Below are 20,407 nucleotides of genomic sequence, written 5' to 3'. Positions count from 1 at the left end.
AACATGGACCTGGTTCACTCCATCCTTGCCTGGTGACCTAAGCGAGCTGGGAAGTGGTGACTGTGTGACAGCCATATGTGAGCTGGTGCCATGTGCCCTTGAAAGTTTAACTAGAGCTGGACTGCATTCTCCATCCTTCAGCATCTAGTAAGTCCAAGGCCTCCCCCAAGCCTTCTCTAAGTTTCCAAGGGTTTATATCCTCATGAAGATGTCACATTCTGATTTTTTTGACCACCAGACTCTCAGTGTGAATCAGGTCCTCTCTCTGGGGTTATATTCTTAACTCTCTGCCTCACAATGCCTGGGTGTGGAAACAGTCCCCTTGCCTTGATTACCTACAAATACCATTCTCACAGTGCAGTGGTTTTACCTTAACAGACCTTGTGATATTGTGATCTTTCATGAGAAATATATATATTTCATCCTCTTTCCTGTTTCTGGCTCAGAGCTCCTAGACCCCTGGGGATTTCTTTTGTTATATTGATAAGGTGACTTTTAGAAAGCCCCTAGGGAATCTGGGGTGGGGACTGGTTGCCAGGGGAACTAACCTTATAATTCAAGGGTTTGAAATTTCAGTCCACCCCCTGACCTCCAGGGAGGGGAGGGGCTAGAGGTCAAATCAGTCACTAATGGCCAATGAGTTAATCCATCATGCTTATGTGATGAAACCCCCATAAAAACCCAAAGGAAGGGGTTCAGAGAGCTTACAGTTGGTCAGCCAGAACACTACCAGGTGCCATTGTGCTTGGCCCAAGCTCTCTCCATCTAGATGTTGATCCTTATACTTTAAGATCCTTCATAATAAGTCAGTAGTCTAGTGAGCAAATGGGTTTTCTGAGTCCTGGGAGCCACTCTAACAAATTAATCAAACCCAAGGAGGGGATCATGGGAACCTGATTTATGGCCAGTCCGTCAGAAGCACGGGTGACACCCTGGATTAGTGACTGGCACTAAAGTGGAGACTGTCTTGTGGGACAGAGCACTTCACTTAATCTGATGCTGTCTCTGGGTAGATAATGTCAGAATTGAGGTAAGTTGTGGGATACACAGCTGGTGTTTGAGAATTGCTTGGTGTGGGGGAAAACCTCCATACTGGGGAACTGGGTGCTGAAAATTCTGAGTGATGGAGGGGAAGCAGCATCGTATTACATCATACGGCAACAATAAAATGTGAGATATTCCTGTATCTTAACATATCCATGTTCTGCAGCTGTCTGGAGCTCTGTAGGACCCTGCCTTGGATTCTGATGGTCTCATGTCTTTCCAGAGCCTTTGGACACTCACTTGCTCACCACCCCCCCCAGATTTCACCACTGAGATTGAATCCATATGGGACAATCCATGTGGTCCCATCTTTTGAGGTGGCTTGTCTTCCCAATCCCTGTCTCCGGTAAAGTACACACCACGAAGCAAGAGATCAGTTGTTCCCATATTACAGTTTGAAAGTGTGTGTGGGAAGTTAACTTTCCATGAAGTAAAATTTGATCAAAGAGCTAGTAGAAGATTGAAGATGCCAGCAGAGTAATTCCCTCTCTTTCTCTGCTCCCTGAAGATTATCCCAAGGCATGTGGTTCTGTAGAGTCATCCAGAAATATCCCTCAAGGCCAGATAATGAGCAGAGTTTCCTCAAAAGCCATGGGCAACTTGGTCGTGCGTCTTGAGTGTTTTCCTCCCACTGTCCCTCACTCTTACTCTCCAGGGTTGAGCCTCCTCATAAAGCATTAGCTTGTACACATCGCCTCAGGCTCTCTTTTCCAGGGAGTGTTGCCTGACTTTTTCTGGAAAGCAGGCCCTCGAAGTGGGACCTTGCAGGTGTATTCCGCTCTGTCTGAGAGCAGTGCAGGTGGCAAGCAATGAGGGCATAACTCCTGGCCTGTGGGGCAGCAGTTTCTTACCTTCCCCTGCAGTCATCTAGGGTGATAGATGAGTGCTGGGAGAACTAGTAACTGCAGCATGTAGCTAAGTGTGTGAGCAATGATGATTATACAATTTGTGGGGGGATGTCCCTTTTTTCTTTTTTTGGATTACAGGAAAATTTTATCAAACATTAAAGCAAAAAAATAATTCCAAACTTAAACTCTTCTGGAGAGTAGATAAGGAGACAATATTCCTGACTTACGACACTAGCATAATTTTGATGAGGGTAGCACACGAAAGGAAAAATTAGAGGTCATTCTCAGTCATTAGCATACATGCGAAACCATAAACAAAACTTTAGCTGTCAAAATCTAACTATGTACAAAAATGTTAATATATCATTACTGAGCTGGGTTTATTTTCTTTTGTGAAAGGTTGATTTAATGTAAGAAAACCGATCAATATAGTTTTTCATACTATCAAATAAGAAATATTATGTAATGACATTAATAAAACTGTTTGATAAAAATTAACATCCATTCAACATAAACAGTCCATGAGCAATCTAGGAAATAGAAGAATTACTGAAACCCTAGAAATATTCCCTGTAAGATTAGATAAACTACAGGGTGTCTGCTATCATTTCCTGAGTTCAACATTGAATTAGAGATCCCAGCCAGCATAACATAAGAAGAAATAAAAGGAATAAGGATTGGAAGGGAATGATTCTAACTATGAAGGAAACCTAAAGTAATTTACAAATAAATTGTTATAATTAAAAGAAGTAACACATGCATATAGGTAAAAAATTAGATGACATAAAAGAAAAATATTTATACATAATCATAACACCCAGAAACAACCAGAAGTACCATGTTGGTATATTTTCCTGTAATTTTTTTTTAATACAGCATGAGTTTTGTCAAGATGAGAGCACATAATGGTTGATTCACTAGGTTTTTTAAACAAATGATAAGATAAAATTATGGTTAGAACAAAATGGTATTATAGGCATTGCAGAAGGAAAATAATGAAATTATGTGAATTAGTTGCCAAGTTGGGACATGATCTGAAGGCGAGAGCACCCTAATATCACCTCTGGAGGATGCTTAAATCCTGCAGCCACAGGACACACTGTCCCCAAAATCAGACCCATCTGATCATAGTACTAAAGGATCTGGAAAGGAAACTAAACACACAAATGTAGGAGGTTCCTGTGTCAATGTCAGGTGCCTCAAAAGATCCTCAAAGCCATTTGAGGGATGAGATTGAGCATTTTGAATCCTTGGATACCCCTAAATCATCTGGTTGACAGAAGTAAGATAGAAGATCCTTTAAGTTACTGGAAGGAAACAGCCTCACATTTCCTGGAGAACATGTGATAATACCTCCTAAAGAAGGGGTCTCACAAGATGGAGTTTGACACCCACCCCCTTGATTGATTGACACCCTCAAGGAAGTACAATCAGTGCTTCAGAAAGAAATGTTAGATGCCAAATGTACTCAGGACCTGGATGGTATGTGCTGGCAGGGGTTGGGTGGGGGGGTCACAGGTGGGACTGGAGCTTGAGGATGTTCATCTAGGGTAGAATGTGGGCTTGCATATGGGGGGAATCAGAGGGGCATGCACTTCTGACTGATGATATAAATTTTGGAGCTTGTCCTAAGAGTTCACAGTTATGGTTCCCAAAACATCAAAATGGCCCAAAAAGGAGAAGATGGACATGTCAGAACTTCTCTAGCATTTGATTGGGAAGATGTTAGAAAGCTCAGGAAGGTAGGAATGTTAGGATTTTTTATGTGAAACCTGAGAACCTAATACATTGTTCTCTCAGAAGAACGTTCCATTTACTAAGAGAGTAAGGCATACACTGATGAGGGGATCAAGAGCATCCTTGAAAAAGCTCTGTTGTGGATGTCCTCTGTAGATCTGGATTGGTGGTGAATGGGGACATAGAGACACTAAGTAAAAAGTATAGATTTTCCATATTATGGTGAATCCAGTGACTCTGGGGATAAGAAAATCTGCCTTTTAACTGGGTTCCTCAATATCAATGGCAGTTATAGGGTTATGGAATAAGAGGACATGAGAAACATGTACCCCTTAGAGGCAGTGCCCAGCCATGGTGGTCTGCAAGGCCAGAGGGGCAATCAGATCCCACCAGGATCTAGGGCAGTAGTTAACAGGTCATGGTGACATTAAGCATTATATAGATGGACAGCTGATGAGGGTGTTCTATGTTTCCATTCGGAAGAAAAACAAGGGCTGCCAAGCAGAAGTTAGCAGCAGCCCTGGGAGTGGAAAATTGTAGACTCTAGCTCAGATTACTATTCTGTGTCAATTCACTGACATGAACTCTTTGTAGGGGAGGTCAGGTCTCATCGAGGAAAATCTCTGCAGTATCTCTTCAAGATAATTTCTCCTATCTTTCCACAAAGGTAATTAGAGTCCTATGCCAGGAAGTCTGTACTTTAAGGAAGGGGGGGGTGGATGATCAGGTTTTGAGGATTATTAGATATGGCACCTGAGTTGTCACTCAAGTCAGGAGATCCAAGCACCATGATCATTCCCCACATAGAAGGGGGTGCTTACAGAAGCCAAGCAAAACATTTTCCCTTCTCACAGTGGATGTAATGATTCTGGGGGTCCACTCTGTGGTAATTTCTCTCCCCAAAATATAAAATTGGAGTAGATACAGTTAGCAGCTGGAAGAACATTTGCCTTGGTTCTCTGACCTGTGGAAGAAGGGATATCAAGACAGGAAGAGATTAGTGTGAGCCCCCTCCCTATACACACACACACACACATACACACATGTACACACACAAATGTAAATCAGAAGTAATGCTATATTCTCAGAGGAAAAGAAGAGAGAAGAGCTACCATCACACATGAAGGATTGGGCATTGTTGGTCCCCATCTGTCTTCACTCAGTTGACAAAAATAATCTGTATCATGACAGAGGATGGTGGAGAACCCTAAGCCAAAATGGGTGGTAACATAAATAGCAGCTGCTATGCTGAATTCCAAATGGGATATTTTGACCAGAGCAGATAGACAGAGCCTGCAGGCTTGCTGTGCAGCTATCGACTGGACAGGGTTTCTGTCCTGATACCATTCAATAGGGATAATGAAAAGTAATTTGTCTTTTCACGGCAAGGAGAGCAGTACAACTTGTAGTCAATTCCACAGAGACCCTGATCACCTTGACATTCTGGAGAACATCTTGTTGGCCCCTTCTATGGGTGACAGGCTCTTTGAATTTTGCAGGCAGGGTATCTATCACATTTGGGAGCACTGCTCTGATCCATTTATCAGATGATTCCAAAGGCGCCCAGATTCTAGGGCACAGAGCAAGTGAGGACTCTGTAGCTGCCACTGGGCGTGATTTATACTCTTTATCATGTAAGCCGTGACGTCAGCATGCCACTTCAGCATGCCACTGTGGGGCATGAGGCTGTTGAATGAAGCCTATCAATTCCTAGCAGGTGTACGTAGCATAGGGTCACTGGGGTTCAGGAGCAAGGTTAGTCCCTTCCCAGGCTAAAACACCCTCATGAGAAACACCTTGTTTTATTATTCTGACCTTGGTGTAGACTGAGACATGGGATACAACGTAATTATGTGACCTAAGCCAATTGTAATAAGCTGTGTGTTGTTGAATCCAGTGAACCAAAAGTGGGGAGGGCCTGGCGGTTCTTCATTGTGTGATTTCAGTGGCACATTCAGGATCAGATTTGGGCAGGTCCAGGAGGCATGATTCTGTGCCACCATCCTGTGTAAATTTTTCTTTTCCCTCAAAGCATGACCGACAGGAAAGAGAAAAGGCTGGAGTCTGGGTCATAGTGGGCTGGCATCGTATGTGTCCTTGTTTCCTAGAGCTACTGTAACTGAGTACCCCAGCTGGGTACCTTAAAGCCATAGATGTTTATTCTCTCACAGTTCTGGAGTCTAGAAGTCTAAATCAAGATGTCTGCAGGGTCATGGTCACTTTCACAGGTACTGGGGGTTAGAATTTTATGTTTTGCAGGATACATTTCAACTCATAGATTTAGTTAGCTTCAAATGTACTGCTGGCACATTGTATCTGCAGCTTAGGGAGGATCTGGAAATGCAGTGGTAGAGGGAAATCTTTCCAGTAAGAAGAGCTTTGAGTTATCTATGCTTATAGAAGGAAAGTTGATCTGATATACAGACGTTAAATCCTGGGCAGTGGCAAAGGCATTGCTCAGTTAGTCAGGAGCCTGGAGAGAACCTGATTGGTATGTTGGGAACAGAAATATCTGGGGAAGCGGTATGTGATTGAACTCTAGGTAGTGGGGATAATGTGTATGGACTTTGGTGTCCCTCAGTGGTTCTCCTCACCCTCCTCAAGGTTTATGCATTATGTCCATGGATAGACTGGCCTTAGTAGCTGGGACGGAGACTATATACAAAGGCAAGAGCATGGGTGCCTCTCAACAAGGCTGATCCTTCTAGAAGCAGAAACCAATGCTGAGCCTCAGACCAGCCTTCATTTTGCAGGGAGACCTTCCAGCCTCTTAGTGACAGGTCAGTCTTACAGTCTGCTCATTCCATCTCAGGTGGGGCAGCAATATTTTACCAGAATTGTTACATATTTTAGATACTGAACTGGTTCCACTGCCAGCAATATAATCTGGAAGTATCAACACCCAAAGGTTTATAGAGAGCCTTCTCCATCAACATCATATCTGCCATGTCATTGCCTTAAACCAAGAGATCAATTTTTAGGCAAGGGAGTTATCCTGTTGAGCTTATGGCTGTAGATTTCAGTAGTCCTACTGCATGTTCCCAAGCAGAAGCTGCTGATGAGACAATGCTCAGCTGCAGGTTAGCTTGGGGACAACAGTTTGTGGGGTTGAAGTACTGTGCTGTGGGGTATATGCTCAGTACAGGAATTGTGGAGTATGGTTCTGTGTGCGGTTACAGTACACAGTGTCAGGACGTAGGTCATTCTATGATCATCCCAGGGACCAACTCTTGGATTTGTGTTTCCCATTTGTCCTCCAGCTTAACATAGGCTCTTCCTTTTTAGAACTCTTGGTTCTCAAAGGAGGGGTTCCTGCATAGGGAAGATTAGGCTCTGAAAAATTTGGTCTCACTCTGTCTGAAGGGCAGGCAAAGAAGGGAGTTGGGTTTCTGGCTGGAATCTCTGGGTGTGTAACCATTCCCTGGAGGAAGCACCACAGTAGAGGGTATACTATTTGCCTTCCCCTGGGGCTGAAGACAGCAGGTGGCACATGCTGGAACTGGGAATGATTTTACTTTAATTGTGTATTGTGTGTGTGTGTGTGTGTGTGTGTGTGTAGTAGTTTCTATATATTATAATGTTTTGACATCATAAAAAACCTTTCTGACTGTCCCTTCCTGGGATAGCCAATTCCTAGAGATAACAAGGGCTCAGCTGGGAGCATTCCTTTGGAGAAGTGGCCAATGTAGAGCCCTTTCTTCTCTCTCTGGCCCATGCACCCCAGGAGTCAATATTATTCTGCCTTAATCCTCCAAGGGCATCCAGGCACCAGGCAATTAGAGACTGCCTCTATAGCTGAAAATCTGCCAAAATTATTTAAACTAGCCAATCCTTAAACTCTTTACCCTGCCCTGCCTTGACTTTTTCATGGAAACCCCAATAAAAGTTATGGCCTAAGCACTCCCTTTACCCCTGTCTTGTGCCTCCTGATACCCTCCCTGGTGCTTCCCCATGTGGCCCTGAATGCTATACTAGGCCTCCTGTCTCTAGGACCTGTGAGTATAATAAACTTTGTTTTTCTGAGCCTCTCCCCTGTCTCCTCTTGTGGCTGCACCTGATTGACCATGTCATAGAAGAATTTAAAACAAACTGAGACACATCTTGACCAATAGGGGATTGAGATGGGAGATTGCTGGCTGATAAATTTCCTCCCCATCTCTCCCTTCAATGGACTATCTGGGAGCATGCTATTTCATGAAACTATGCCCAAAGATGCATTGTGGAGCTGAACCCAGCCAGTTTTTGCCTTTTTAATCTTCATGAAATTAAGTATTCAATTATATGTCACATATTTCCTTCCCATCCTTTCCTGACTCACTCCCATCCTCCCATACATTTGCTGCCCTGGGATTACACTTCCTGATCAAGTATTAGAATTTAGATTTTTTTTAAAGTGTTATTTTCCAGGGACCCCAATGGCCAACTATCTTCCCCAAATCTCCTGCCTCTCCATAGATGGTGCTACTAGTCTCTTTCCCAAGACATCTTCCCTTCTTAAGCTACAGAAAAATTGTGGAATTCCTGCTCACATCTTTGTTACCGAGCAGTTCAGCTCTCTTTCCCCCTTAGGAGAATCCTAATAAGACTGTGCCCAAAGATCGCATCTTGTTTATCATGCCTACACTTAATTTTTGTTTGAAAGAAAAACATTGTTGAACTCTATGGTAAGATTTTTTCCCCTCTTGACTGAATGTGTAAATATTTGAGATGTATCAAAAGACCTGTCTCCCAAAATAGTCTGCTTCTTCTCTGCTTTGTGCTCAAGTTCTCATCTCCTTGCTGATCTAACTTCTTGCTTTGGGTTCAGTGCAGATGGGGATGAGGAAGCCATTTGCTGTGTCTGATTGTATTGCCTATGATGACCTCTTGGTGGTGTTGCTTTCTTTTTTCCAAGACCACAGAGATTGCCAATGGACTACACAGAATTATTTAGATAGGATCTGGATGCAGAGCAGCTTTCTATTTCAACAGGACCTTCCAAGCTTGGAAATCCTGAGATCCAAGCCTGAATGAGGGCTTAGCTTAGCCGCTCTAGGGCTACTCTTTCAAATCTTGGAGATTCTTCCTTTTAGGCTGGTGTATCTTGAAGATGTATCGGCCTTTGTAGCCCTGCTACCACTCTCAAGCTCCAAGTTTACAAGTTTTAAGCAAGTATGTACTATACAGTGGTCACTGTGCTAGATATCTGGGACAGGGGTTAAAGTAGTGGTCTCTGTCTCTGCCCTTGGAAAGGTGGGCACTGACACAGTATTAGAAGTAATTATATGATTGCTAGGGGAAATGGCTTATAAAGTCCTTAATGACATGGCTCCATTACTGCTGGGACTTCATTGCCTACTCGTCTACCCGCCCCCCCCCCCCAGCTCATGCAGCTGTGGCCACGCCAACCTCCGTGCTGCTCTTGAACACCCCAAGTATGCTCTCCTCTCGGGACCTCTTCAACCCTGTCTTTGTGGTCCCCAGTGCTCACATGGCACCTCCTTTGCTCCCTGCATCATATAGGTCTCTGGTCAAATGTTCACTTTTGAGCAAGGCCTTCCTTGACCACTGATCTAGAGTAGCAAGGCTTCCCTCCCTCCTGTCCTCCCCCTTGCCCTTCTCCCCACTGGCACCACACCTCTCCCTTTGCTGTTCGGTTGTTTTCTTCCTCAGCTCAGAAGAATATAAGCTTCTTGAAGGCAGTGTGTTTTAAATGCTTTGCTCTCTCTTCTCTCTCGACTTAGAACAGTGCCCAACACATCATAGGAACTCCATAAATAGGTGTTGAACAAATGTAAGAATGTAGCAATAATTTTCAGAATGTTTTTGCTGGTTTTCTCCAACTTCGGTTTGGATATTGACTGAGTTTTAAGGTTTGTGTCTTTGAATAGCTGAGCATTTTTCTTTTTCCTGTTGCCACTTCTGGGGTCAAGAGGCAGGTGTTGTGACTCTGCAGCATTCAGGGATTCCATGAATACAGGGAAGGGGCTAATTGCCTACCTGGTAGATGGAAATGCTTATGGAGACACCCTAGTTAAAAGGAGGATTTTCAGGCTGCACGAAACACTGGGCAGGTGAACATGCAACTCAGCACAACCTGTTCCTCCAGAGCTTGGTGAAAAGGAATTACTTCTAAAGGTGAGCAGGTTGGTTTATTCAGTAAGTCTTGTCTGTCAGCAGTGGTGTGGATTCAATCTGGGGCTGAGAGACAGCCTGGAAGAAAGGGACAGATAAATCAAAGAGAGATCTTCAGTCCTGAAGGAACTTCAAATCCAAGTAATTGCTTGACCAGATTGGCAGTGGGTGATACAAGTAGAAGAAAAGAAGAGAATATAGAATTCCAGGTAACAGCATCCTTAAAATTTTACTTGTTCTCCACTTGCACGAAGTTCATTTCTATCTGTGTGCCCAGATACCTGTAGTTCCCTTTGCCTGGGCAGTAACATGCTTAACTGTCAAGACCAAGTTCAGTGTCTGCATTGGAGAACATTCCCTGGTTCCTGTAGGGGATTCATTACTCCCTCCTCCATAGCCTCAACATGCTTTGTGATGGTCTTTGTTATTATCATTGATCAGTGTGTGTGTGCAGTTGCATGTGTGCTGGTGTGTGCACATGCATGCCTCCGTGTGTGTGTGTTTGTGTGTGTATTCACACACTCAACTCTAAACTCCTCACAGGTACAGACTGTATCTTCCTTCTTTTTTTGAACTGCATTGCAACTCTTCTCCTGATGCCAGTTCCTGCAGCCAGAGATCTAGTTCTAGGGTGGGATCTGGGCATCAGTAGGTGTTTATACTCCCCCAGGTGACTGAGAAAAAGTGCTAGCAAGAAGAAGGCTGATGTCAGCCACCCAAATGGAAAGTCATGGCTGCTGACCAGTTTGAAGGTCTGGGTCAGTTCACAGGAGAGGAGCCTATCGGTAGAAGATCCTTGCAAGTAAGGATTCTGAAACACTCTTGTAGGCTTATCTGTCAAATGCCCCTGATCCCTCACAGAGAGACTCAAAGTCATTGCCAGAGCAACTGTGAAGTTCCTCAGATTCCACTTTTTGGGAAATTCATCCAGCAGCATGGGTACTTAGCAGTAACAATTATGGCAATGATACGGTGGCGCACAGTGGGGGTGGCACAACCAAGAGCCTGCAGCACCCCTGGGAGAGCAGGCCCAGAAAGCTCGGCGTCCATTCATGCGTATCAGCCATAGTAGGAAGATTGATATTCTTTGGGTAAATTCCAGCGATAAGATGAAAACACTGGCCATTCTGTGGACAGAGATACTGGGTTCTCTTGAAACACCAGGCTGAATTCCCTGGGTGGATGGGGAGCGAGGCAAGAACTCTACCGGGAGACAACACATAATATAAGGGAGCATCTGTGAAAACGTGTAAAGTGCCCTGAGGACCTCCTCTCAAAAACGATCCTGTAACCTGGAAGAGTGCTGGACGCTTAGCAACCATGGACAGAGACAAGAATGTGAGAAACGCAGTTTAAAATTGTTACTATCATTCTTCCTTTATGATACCTGGGGAAACCTAGGTGACAAAATAAAGACAAAAGTTATTTCTCTTCTCTGTTAGGTGAACCTGAAGCGATCTATTTTTCACTCTGTGGACTCTTAATTGTGTTCCTTTGCTTAAACAGATCCTGCATTTGCAAAGAAAATATTGTACTCTGGGCAGAACGAAGCTTATGCTTTCTCACTTTGTTTTTCCTTCTCCAAATGCCACCACAGTAATGTGATTTCATATTTAAATAGTGCTTTAAAGTGGTTTGTATGGTTTTTGTAAACATCTTTCAGCTCATGTTTGCCCCAAAGCTTTCTATGAGCAGACAGCACTGTTCACATTCCACAAATAAGGCTGAAGCTCAAAGACAATAAGTGAACTGTTTGAGATCACACATCTAATGAGGACGGGCTTCTGATCAGAACTCAGGCCTCCTATTACTAAGCTGGTGGTCTTCCCTTAACATTATTTGATTCTTTGAAGAGAAAGGTAAATGGGAAATAATGTCATTCAAACAGCACTGAGGGGTAATGGCAAAGTGATTACGAGAGAAGTCAACTCTATTGTTAAATGTTTTATGTTTTATGGCTAAGGGAAAAGTTCCCGGCAGGGGGATGCTTCATGGTAATGTGGAATTACGTGGTCAACAGGTGTCATTGAGAGAGGATGAAGTATGTTCAGGGATGTGGTTGAAAATTGGAAGGGAAGGTGTTCAGAGAGGCAGCAAAGCAATGGTAATCTTTGAAAGCCACTGAGTCTCAGAAAGAGTAGAGTAGTCACAGAGAATCAAGAGAAATGATTCAGTAGTGAACAGGTGACTGGTGTTGCAAATTGATGACAAGAATACTGTAGACAAGAATACTGTATCCAAGTACCTAGAGACAGAAGGTATTTGCTGGAGAGAGCGTAAGCTTTGCTCTTTGGAATTCTGCTTCATTTTCCCTGATGAAGTAAATAAAACCTTATTAGGGATAATATTATAAAATGGTCACAAATTGTAAAAGGAATAGTGAAGGAAAATAGAAAGTGCTATGGGAAAATATGACAAAGAAACCAAATTTGAGTAGGGGCAGAAAGACACCATTCATCAAGGATGCGGCAATGGATTGAAACCTTGAAAATGTATGGCCTAAATCTTGAATTGTCTGGAAACTATTTTGGGGTAAATGTAAAGTTGTCATGAATGTGTAATTTAGTACATATTTTCTAACACAGGAATTGTTTTATTATGATTTTTAAAAAAGTTTTTCTTTCAATATTGGATAATTTATGTTATTAATCGTAATAGGCAAGTGTGTGCACACACATATTGATATACACATGATATTGAGAGCCAAATTATAGGAAAATAGGACTATTAATAGAATTACTTACACTGATGAAAACTGACTGTCATCAACTCTACAAATGAAGTACTAATTCCCATAGTTTTTTTTTTTTTTTCCTTGTAAAGCTGGTCTTGAAGGATGAATTTGGATGCTCTCCTTCCTCTTCTATTTTTTTGAATAGTTTGAGAAAAATACATATAAGCTCTTCTTTAAATGTTTAGTAGAATTCGCCTGTGAAGCCATCTGGTCCTGCAGTTTTGTTTGTGGGGAGTTTTTGGATTACTGATTTCATTTCATTTCATTGCTAGTAATTGGTCTGTTCAAATTCTCTCTTCCTTTCTGATTCAGTTTTGGAGGGTTATAGGTTTCTAGGAATTTATCAATTTCTTCTAGGTTGTCCCATTTGTTGGCATATAGTTATTCATAGTACTTTTTATTTCTAAGGTTTTGGTTATTTCTCCTCCATTTCTGATTTTATGTATTTGAGTCCTTTCTCTCTCTCTCTTTTTTTTCCGATGGGTGGGGAGGTGAATCTGACTAAAGGTTTATCAATTTTGTGTATGTTTTCAAAGAACCAGTTCCTGGTTTCATTGGTCTGTTCTATTTTTTTTTTTTTTTAAGTCTCTGTTTATATCTGCTCTAATCTTTATTATTTTCTTCCTTCTACTGGCTTTGAGCTTTGTTATTTTTCTAGCTCCTTTAGCGTAAAATAGGTTGTTTGTTTGAGATTTTCCATGCTTCTCAGGGTAGGCCTGTATTGTTACAATCTTCCTCTTAGAACAGCTTTTGCTGCATCCCAAAGATTTTGGACTATTGTGTTTTCACTTTCATTTGACTCCAAGTATGTTTTGATTTCCTGGTTGACTGATTCATTATTTAGTAGTATGTTATTTATCCCCCATGTATTTATGTTCATTCCACATTTTTTTTTCTTGTTTTCCATTTCTAGTTTTATTCCATTGTGGTCAGAAAACATTCATGATATGATTTTTTAATTGATTTGAGACTTGTTTGTGGCCTAACATGATCTATTCCAGAGAATGTTTCATATTCACTTGACAAAGTGTGTATTTCACTGATTTTCAATGGAATGTTCTGAATTATCTGTCAGGTCCATCTGGTCCAATGCATCATTTAAAGCCACTATTTCAGGGCGCCTGGTTGGCTCAGTCATTGGGTGTCTGCCTTCGGCTTGGGTCATGGTCCCGGGGTCCTGGGATCAAGCCCCGCATTGAGCTCCCTGCTCTGCGGGAGGCCTGCTTCTCTCTCTCCCACTCCCCTTCTCTCTCTCCCACTCCCCCTGCTTGTGTTCCCTCTCTCGCTGTGTCTCTCTCTGTCAAATAAATAAATAAAATCTTTAAAAAAATAAAGAAAAATAAAACCACTATTTCCACTCCTAAAATAAAATATTAATTCCTACATAATTTTGAATACTTTTGGCAGTTCAAGAAAAGAATCAGTGCCTTCTAAAACTTTCCAAGTGTATTTACAAGTTTTCTTGGACGTTTATTTGGTTTTACAAGTTACTTTGTACCTCTACTATATCTCATAGATTCCGGTATCTTTAGAAAAATGTATATGTAAGTTACCAAGTGGTGTAAGACAGACTAGTTCAGTTCCAACAGCAGTCAGGGCTAGTATTTAACATGAGCAAGTTTGTCTCAAGCATTAATGTATGCCAATCTAAAATAAAAAAAAATAATTCTTGTGTAATTAACATACAGTGTTAGTTTCAGGTGTATAGTATAGTGATTCAATAATTCCATGCATTACTCAGTGCTCATCATGATAAATGTACTCTTAATCCCCTAATATACACCAATTTTTATATCACCATTTCCCTTGCTCAAACCCTGGCACCTCCCTCTTTCCTTTATCTTTCCTATTTCTGGTCCTATTTCTTAAGATTTGGGATTTGTGATCTGGTCAACTAATGGCCATTCCTAGTCTCCCACTCCTGTATCTCTGGCCCCATTCCTGACTGGCTCTATGTTTGCCCAGTGGACTCTTAAAGCATTCTTAGTCACCAAGCTCATGTTTTCTCTAAAGGCAGAAGCTGGAGCTTTTCTTATAGAAAGGGAAAAAAAAATCAGTCTGCACAATGTCACTAGAGGAAATTCCTGATAGTTTCCATTAGTAATCAACTGGCAGAAGTATTTACCTTTAAACCAGCAAGGTTGTATAATAGGATCTTAGTACCCACTGTCAGGGTTAATTGGTATTTCAAAAATTTTTCAGACATCCTTGTGATAAATATTTGGTCTTTCTCAGAGGCAAGGCTGTGGGCAGCTTGACGACAGGAACTACATATTATTGTTCACTGTGACAGCTCCAGAACTTGCCAGGCTGGACACATTTGAACAAATGAATGAAATGAGTAAATAAATGAGCGGGGTGTGAAACTGTCAATTCCTCTTGTGTTCCCCTCCCGGCTGGGGAATTCTAACGTGGGAGACTTAGTTCTGTATGTTTCTTCATCAATCAGGAGAACTTCTGTTCTCTTAAAGGGAAGGCAAATTGCTCTTGCTGTTGGACGTAGTAATACAGGTGTGTGGGTGCGAGTGACGGAGAAGGAAAAGCAGATTGCAGAGTGAAAGGGGGTTTTGCCAGGAAGCATTTGGAGAAAGTAAGAAAGCCGTGGAAAGCAAATTGTTGCCTTGTACTATGCTCTTGGTTTTGTAGAGGGAATGTGTTGATTCAGGAGTCAAGAGTATTTGTTTTAGGATTAACAGCAGGGGCACACTAATATTTAAATGAGGCACAGAAAATATTTTATCTTTGTCTTTAAAAATGTTTTCTTAGGGGCTCCTGGCTGGCTTGGTTGGGAGAGCATATATGGCTCCTGATCTTGGGGTTGTAATTTTGAGCCCCATGTTGTGTGTGGAGATTACTTAAAAGTAAATTTTTAAAAAAATGTTATCTTAAAATAATACTAATAAGCTTTGGTGAAATTTAGAAGAAGAACTATCCAAAAAGAGTTCTACTAAGCAATCAAGGTATAGGAAATTAAGTTTTAGTGTTGATTTCTACCAATTTGCAGCATATAAAGTGCAACTTCCTTCCTACAAAAAAAAATGTTGAGAACCACTATGAATGGGGCACAGTGTATATAGTTCAATGAACGAAAGAAACACCATCTTAGTGCTGTAAGAAGGGAGAAATAGACAAAGGTATATGATAGATACAGGGTTTCAGATGCCCAAGAGTGTTGCAAAGAGAAGGAGGCACAGGAGGCTGGGAAGTGGGAATGTTTGGGGGAGAAGCCTTGAGGTGATGCCATGTTTGCGTTGAGTCCTGGGCATCTGAGTGAGGGACTGGCTGGTACCCAGGGAAGAACATTCCAGACAGAGGGAAGAGTGAGTGCCCTGGTTCTAGGAGAGACGTGAGCTTGCTGTGCAGGGGCACCCAAGCTGAGCAGGCAAGACACTGTAAATTCACAGGTATTATGAGCAAACCTGGGGTGCCCCTAGCCTCGGCTACCTATTATGGAATCCCCACTCTTCTCTCCGGATGCCTCACTCCTCCCTATTAGACACAAGTCAGCCTGACCTATAGCCAAATGAGGGTACCAGTGAATGACCTTAGGTGAAAAAGAATGAAAATCATTTTACTTAGGAAAAAATACAGAAAATAAGTTCTAATATTTTCTTTCCACATCCAGTGGATATTTTTGTTCACTGTATTTTAGGGATCAGTCTTCACACCTTCCACTTTCATTGTGTGTTTTGATGACTAATAAAATTCAAATAGTTCTTATTAGACCCAACCTTAGCATTATCTCCAAACTCTGTTGAGTGTCAGGCTGAATTGCTTTCTATTAACCCTCTCCCCAGTATGTGTGGGACACATTTGGACATCAGGATAATTTAAAATACAATTATACAGTGACTTCTCTACTGTAAATAAACCAGCCAAAGAAACCAAATACATTCAAGGGGAGAGTGAAAGAGTGTGTGTGTTTGTGTACACATTTGCACACACAAACCCTTATGTAAATGCATTCGAAAGGGAGAGCTGAGATGGACATTTGTGTGGTTATTAGTTAAATCAACTAATGTATAAGTCAAATTTTGATACTGACACAAAACTACATGTAGGTCTCTCCTAGGGAATGAGTGTTGAATAGAGCGTGTCCTGAGAATTTGATCATTTTAGGATGGAGCCATGTGTTCTAAGTGTTTCTAAGCAATGGAGGAGAAAGATGCAGGACCGGACCTTGGGGAGGCACCAGCTTTTCCTATTGCCACAACCATCAGACCTCAAAGAACTGTGGCTCTCCCCAACAGGAAAACCCAAATGGAATATATCACTTGAGCTGGGGTAGAAAAGACTCATTATATTTCAATTTTGTTTTGTTTATTTCATTTTTTTTTATCTGAACGATAGATGTCACACTTTATATCACCCTCTGGGAATGCCCGGAGACACCTCTGGGTATTTATTAGTTCCCCTGACAAAAAATAGGAAGTGATCATTAGGTAGCCAGGCAGAGTGTAATTGTAGAAAAACAATGGAATTCACAGGGAATTGTGTCCTACAGGAAGAAAAGAATAAATCAATGAGAACTTAATGTGAGTCTAAGATCTCAAAACAGTAGGTTTTCTTCTATCTTTCTTTTGTGAAATATATTCTTTTATTCTCCACTTAAGAGACAGTATGTAGAGGCATACCCGTTGTGCATGATTCTGAAAATAGTACGTGGTAATGCTATTTAGTAAATTATATTTTAGATGTAAAGGGGAACATGAGATTTAAGAGATCCTTTTAGTTGGTCTACATAAAGTAAATGAGGGTTGCTTCCTACTTACCACTCTGTTATAGTAAGTCATTTTTTATGAGCTGGTTATTCTAAGGGAAATATCCATGGTGGTATGGGAAATGAAACTTAATTTTGCCCAAAGCAAGAAAAAGGTGAATTACCTGTGCTACTATTTTAGAGGTTTGTTGACGGTGTGTTTGAGGTATTGGCCCTGATTAGAGAGCTGTTACAGCAGGGCTTCCCTGGAGAAAAGCAGGGCTTGTGCAGTGTAAACACGCCCGGGGAAATGCAAACACAATTTCATTTACTAATTGCTGTAATCAAGGCAAGGCTCATAAATCGTGAGCTTTGAAAAAGTATAAACAGAAATAATAAATTGATTAATCATCTACAAAGACTTCAAACTGCATTCATCATTGAAGCATTTTAGCGCTATGCTGTGACCTTAAGTTAGTTAATGGCTCTTTTTCTACCTTATTTAGTCGATTGTTTATAAAGAGGCTGGGGACTATAGAGATTGACAAAGCGTTGAGGGGAGGAAACATCAAAGATAACTCCTAGAATAGAAAACATGACTTGCATTCATGGGCTGGACACAGAAGACCTTGAACTCGCCCACTTCATTTGCAACTCAATCAGTAACCATTGAAAGAAACAGGATGAACCTTTCTGAGAGCTCTGTAGGGAACTGTGGAGTGTCCAGCCCAATGAAAGAGTACATATCAAAAGGAATGAGATCTTGCCATTTGCAACGACGTGGATGGAACTGGAGGGTATTATGTTGAGCAAAGTAAGTCAAAAAGAGAAAGACATGTATCATATGACCTCACTGATATGAGGAATTCTTAATCGCAGGAAACAAACTGAGGGTTGCTGGAGTGGGGGGTGGGGTGGGAGGGATGGGGTGACTGGGTGATAGACACTGGGGAGGGTATGAGCTCTGGTAAGCGCTGTGAATTGTGCAAGACTGTTGAGTCTCAGATCTGTACCTCTGAAACAAATAATGCAATATATGTTAAAAAAAAAAAAGAAGAAGAAGAAGAAGAAGAAGGTAGCAGGAGGGGAAGAATGAAGCGGGGGAAATCGGAGGGGGAGACGAACCATGAGAGACGATGGACTCTGAAAAACACACTGAGGGTTCTAGAGGGGAGGGGGGTGGGGGGATGGGTTAGCCGGGTGATGGGTATTGAGGAGGGCACATTCTGCATGGAGCACTGGGTGTTATGCACAAACAATGAATCATGGAACACTACATCTAAAACTAATGATGTAATGTATGGGGATTAACATAAGAATAAAAAAAAGAATTAAAAAAAATAAAATTCCCACGGAGACAGTAGAACTCCATGTATGATTTAACAGGATAGAAAGATGAATTATGACACGTGTTAACTAAAAAGTCAAATACAAATCCCTTTGCCATCTTGGAACTAACGACTTAAGAAGGAAGTCCGTTCCACTCTCAGGCCACCATCAAATAAAATAGTCCTAAATCATAATTTATACCTCATACATGGGGAGTCCGGGGCTTGGAGAGCTTGACTGTACCTGAGGGAATCTGGTGCTGGGAGGTTCAGAGGAGTCTGGGAGTGTCCATAGGTGAGGAGAAAGGCAGGGGAATTAGGATCCTTTTAATAACTGGCTATTGTGGAATGTTCTTTCAAAGTCTTTCCTTTGGTTTCCACTTGCTATTCATAGCTGCAAGTGTTACAAAGATGGCAAGACAGATAAGAGATAGAAGTGGAGACAGATGAAAAAAATCTATGCAATGCTGTGAGGAATGTTTCTCTTCTTTAGTTTGAATGTTTCTCAGTTTGGGTAACTGAGGAGAACAGGGTAAGAACAAATAGTTGAAAGCATGGAAGTTTTTCTAAATCATGCACATGTTTATTCAGATCATGTAATAACATAATGTGCTAATTTGATAAATTATCATTTACAAAGTTTTTACACATCCTATAATTAATAATAATCATGTATAATTGTTTTATTTAGTATATGCCAAATATATTTCCAAGCACTTTATATGCATTAATTCATTAATTATAAAATCCCACGAGTTAGGACTTTTTTTTTTTTCTTAAACAATATCAGCTTTTCAGATAAGGGTCCTGGATCAGAAGCCTAAGTCAACTTGTGAAATATCAGTCTGGACCATGGAGGAAAGGGCTATTTGATTTCAAACCCCGTTCTTTAGTCTATATCAGTGTTGTCCAAACATTGTAATCTCTTCTTTTATTCTGTTTTATTCTTATTTAAATGCTGAATGAAACCCAGTGAACTAACTTCATGACCCACTTATTTGATTCACTGTTTGAAAAATCCTGCCCTGAGCAATATGCTTCATCCCAGAGATGTTGAGAGTTTAGGGAATCCTTTGGGGTATGGGCACCTCGTTTTATCCGCATAGCACTGCTCTGAAGGAGATCAAGTAGCTTGGAAAACTACATTTCAGTGCCGCCACCTGGGTCTCCTAGCTAAGATGTGATCAAATTAGGACTTAAACCTATGACTCTGGCCCAGAATTCTCACATTCTGCTCAGCCCCGCTGATCCCAGCCATGGTCCTCACTTACCAGGGCCATCGCAGGAGTCTCCAGCTCTGTGTGTCTCCAAGAGCACATTCTGCAGAGAGGAGCCTCAACAATCCTTGCAAAACCTTAGTCAAGTCATGCCACTCTTCTGCTCAAAACCCTTCAGCTGGTGCAGGTAGAGTGTGTCCTGGAAGGCTCACATGACCTGGCTTACAGCCACACACATACATGCACACCTGCACACAGAAAACACACACACACCTATATATGCCCACACACACATCCAAACACAGCACACATACCTGTTCACTTACATGCAAACACACAAACACGTACATATACGCATGCTCTGTGCTTTAATTTTTTTTTAAAGATTTTATTTATTTATTTGAGAGAGAATGAGAGAGAGCACATGAGAGGGGGGAGGGTCAGAGGGAGAAGCAGACTCCCTGCCGAGCAGGGAGCCCGATGCGGGACTCGATCCAGGGATTCCAGGATCATGACCTGAGCCGAAGGCAGTCGCTCAACCAACTGAGCCACCCACGCGCCCTGTGCTTTAATTTTTTTGGTTGGTTTGTTTCTAACTGGTTTATTTTCAGTAAAGAAATCATTACATAATTATAGTTTAAATTATCCTGATGTCCAAATGTGTTTAACACGTATTGGGGAGTGGG

This window comes from Neomonachus schauinslandi, chromosome 2, assembly GCF_002201575.2.
Source record: "Neomonachus schauinslandi chromosome 2, ASM220157v2, whole genome shotgun sequence".
Classification (NCBI taxonomy): domain Eukaryota; kingdom Metazoa; phylum Chordata; class Mammalia; order Carnivora; family Phocidae; genus Neomonachus; species Neomonachus schauinslandi.
Note: the sequence above shows the minus strand (reverse complement) of the source record.